Source organism: Elephantulus edwardii, unplaced genomic scaffold, assembly GCF_000299155.1.
Source record: "Elephantulus edwardii isolate Elephantulus edwardi_28Jun2011 unplaced genomic scaffold, EleEdw1.0 scaffold00066, whole genome shotgun sequence".
Classification (NCBI taxonomy): domain Eukaryota; kingdom Metazoa; phylum Chordata; class Mammalia; order Macroscelidea; family Macroscelididae; genus Elephantulus; species Elephantulus edwardii.
Genome location: NW_006399816.1, coordinates 9,470,046 through 9,474,028, shown reverse-complemented (window position 1 = coordinate 9,474,028; position 3,983 = coordinate 9,470,046).

Here is a 3,983-nt window from a genome sequence, read left to right as displayed (position 1 = left end):
AAAAATATTCACCTCATGTCCATAGGTTAGAGTTCTGAGAAGGCACACAAACCTTTTCTCCAGCTCTCTCTACCTCTGGCCTGATGTCACCTGGAACCCCCTTTCACAGCAGAGACTAAGTAAAACTTTGCACCTGGGTCTATTTTGTCCTGGGACGTCTCAACCAAAACAGACTCTCCTTTGATGTTGTAGCATCTTGATCATCGAGCTAGGTCTTGCAGCTTCTTCACCCTGGCTTGTGGGCACCCCTTTCTCTTGACTTGGAGCGACTTTCTTAACTAAGCCTGCAAAGAAGAGAACATTTAGCAAGCACAGTATCCTGGGAAAGCTGCAACTCAAGTCAAATGGATATCATCTGAGGGTGGAGAGTAACTCTGGGGCAAATTTGCCTTCAGTTCCTTCCAGTCCAGGAACATCTGGGCAGAATCAAGCAGCTAAGAAGCTGTCTACTGATATTGGAACACATGGGCTTAAGTACCAATAAACTGTGTAGATCCAGGACAATTTTACAGAAATGCGTTCATTGATAGTGGAGGTGAGATAGTGAGGTGTTGGAGGTTCTCTGGCTTCCCATGAGGACAAGAGAGAAGAGATAGTGGACATCATGCCCTGCCTCCTTCAGCTGAAGGATGCTGGGAGAAGCTTTCCCAAATCACTTGGTAAATGTGCCAGTGTGAACCCTGTCCAAAGTAGTGGCCCACCAAGCCTCAGATTGACTTGCGGAGGGAGAATGATCACTAGATGGCTCTTTTCCAGAACAAATTTAATTTGAGACCTTCCAGTTCATGTCTCATTGGCTCTCAGCCTCCTGAGCACAGCAGGAACTACTTATTCATTCAACCTGATGTTGCTGTTATGTGAAATTGGGTCAACTATGACTCATAGCAACCCTATACACAATAGCTCTGAACCCTGCTCTATCCTGAGCCAACCTCACTGTCTCTGACACACCTACCCTCATTTCCCTAGTTATTGTGCCAGTTCATCTCATATAGGGCCTTCCTCTCCTGCGCTGTTCCTTGACCTTTCCAAGCATGACGTCTTTCTCTAAAGACTAGTCCCTCCTGGCTGCATGCACAAAGAATGTGAGACTAAGGTCTCAAAATTCTTGACTCCAAGGAGCAACTTGGCAGTCCATGGTTCAATAATCTCCAGCACCACAGCTCAAAGCCATCAATTCTTCTATCATCCTTAGTCCTTGTCCAGCTCTTTGATGCATAGTAAGTAATTGCAAAGACCATGGCCTGGCTCAGGTGCATCTTAGTCACTAGACTGACATCCTTGCTTTACAGAACTCTGGAGAGGTACCTGACAGCAGATTTTCCCTAATGAAATTCACCTTCTGATTTCCTGACTGCTGGTGCCAAGAGTGTTGACTGTGGAACCAAGCAAGTGGAAATTGCTAATAATCTCAATTTTTCTCTATCTATCATGATGTTTCCAATTAGTCCAGTGGTAAGAATATTTATTTTCTTGTTTGTTAAGCTTCAATTAATATTGTAGACTGAAGTCTTTGACCCTCCACAGCAAATGCCTCATGTCTGCTTCAGTTTCAGCGAGCAAGTTTGAGTCATTTGCATAATACAGGTTGTTGATGAGTCTTTCTCAAATCCTGATGCCACATTCCTCATAAAGTCCAGTATCTTGAATGATCTGTTCTGCATACATATTAAAAAGGTATTGGAGACAAGACACATCCCTAATACTCTCCTTTTCTGATTTGGAATCATGCAGTGTTTCTTTGCTTTGTTCTGACAACTACCTCCTGGTCCAAGTATAGGTTTCACATGAGCACAATCAGGTGTTCTGGGATTCCCATTCTTAATGTTAGTTACAATTTATTGGGATCCACACAGTCAAATATTGCAGTTAATGAAACACAGATAGATATTCCTCTGATAGTCTCTGCTTTCAGCCAAGATCTATCCGATGATTGACAATGATGTCCCTAGTGCCACAGCCTGTTCTAAACCCAGCTTGTATTTCTGGTAGTTCTCTGTTGATGTACTGTTCCAGTTGCTTTTGGATAATCATCAGTAAGATTTTGCTTGCATGTGATAGTAGTGATACTGCTCTATAATTTTCATACTCTGTTGCATCACCTTTATTTTTTTGGAATGGGAATAAATATGAATCTCTTTCAGTCAGTTGGCCAGGTGGTTGTCCTACAGATTTCTTGGCACAGCCTGGTGAGCATGTCCAGGGTAGCATCTGTTTGTTTAGATATGTCAGTTGGTATGTCATCAATTCCAGGGGCCTTTTTTTGGCCAATTCCTTCAGAGCAGCTTGGACTTCCTCCTTCAGCACCACTGCCTCTTGAACATAAATTATTTCATGAAATACTTCTGTGTCAGCCAGTTCTTTTTAACACAGTGATCCTTCCGTCTTCTTTTGATGCTTCCTAGATCATTCAATATTCTGCCCATAGCATCCTTAAGTATTGCAATTCGAGGCTTGAGTTTGTTCCTCTGTTCCTTTAGCTTAAGAAATGCTGAGCTAGTTTGTCCTTTTGATTTTCTGACTCCAGCTCTTTGCACATTTCGTTATACTACTTTGCTTGTCTTCCCAAGCTGCTCTTTGAAATCTTCTGTTCAGCTCCATAGCTTCTTAATTTCTTCCCTTTGCTTTGGCTTCTAGACACTAGTGCAATAATCACAGTCTTTTCTGACATCTATCTCAGCCTTTTCTTCCTCCTTTGTCTTTGTAATGACCTTTTGCATTTTTTTTACCCTTTGCATTCTTTATGCATAATATTCTTGGTATTTTCCCACAGCTCATCTGTCTGGCCTTCACTCATTAGAGTTCAAAGCCTCAAATCTGTTCCTGAGATGGTTTTTGAATTCAGGCAGGATAGACTCAAGGTCAAATTTTGGTTCTTGTAGATTTGACCTAGACAGTTGGAAAATAGGAGGTTCAAGCAACAGTTTGAAAAATACTATGTGGAAAGATAAGGCTAAAGAAAAAGGAAGAGCTTCATCTGGACATGACCCAAGAAAAAGGAGAGACCCTGTGAGCCAGAGAATAATAGTGAGTAAGAGCAGCCTAGTTAAGTGGAGATATCATGTTGGATGAGGGATGAGAAAAGACCACTGCACCTTATAATGAAATTAAAGAAAAAGAAAAGAAATCCTGACTAAGTCATATTGAGAAGTAATTGGGAAAAATTTCCCTGCTATTGTGAGATACATATCAAACAAAAATACATATGTCTCTAAGCCTGGTGGTGCTTATTCAGGGGCAAATAAACAAAGAAGCAAGAACTTTGCCCAGAGCCACAAAATCATCCACAAATCTTTTATTTGTTGCTTGTCAAGTTTGTTTTTATTGGTTAAAAGAATGTACCTGTCTTCCTCATGTTCCAAAATAGTTAAACCACATGTGCTGACACAGAAGCTGCAAAATATGTTATGAGAGGGAAAGCCACTGTCTTTACAAGTGGTCTGTGCCTTTTTGACCACAGTAAGATTCACACAAGGAAAGAACATCAGAAGGATGGCTTCACCAGGGGGAGGCTCCTCTACTTTGGGATTTCTAGGACCAGCAAAGGCTTTTTTTTAAGAAGAGGTAATATCAGGTTGATAATTTTTATTTTCCTAGGTAAGGATTATATACATATATATGATATATCTATCTATCTATAGTAGATAGAGATATATAGATATATATGTATGCATATATAATTACATATATAGACATATGTCTCTGGTGGCCTAGTGGCAGGAAGCTGTGCTGCAATCCTGAAGGCACTTGGTTTGAGGTCACCAGCTCCCTCATGGGAGAAGGATGGGCAGTCTCCTCCTGTGTGAAACTGCCTTGAAAATCCACTGGAGGGTCAGCTATGGTTCAGTCTGACATGGCAGTATGCCACAACAAGAACAGGTAAGGAATATATCTATATCTATCTATCTCTATCTCTATCTCTGTCTATCTATCTCTATCTCTATCTCTATATCTATATCTATCTATCTATATCATCTATATCT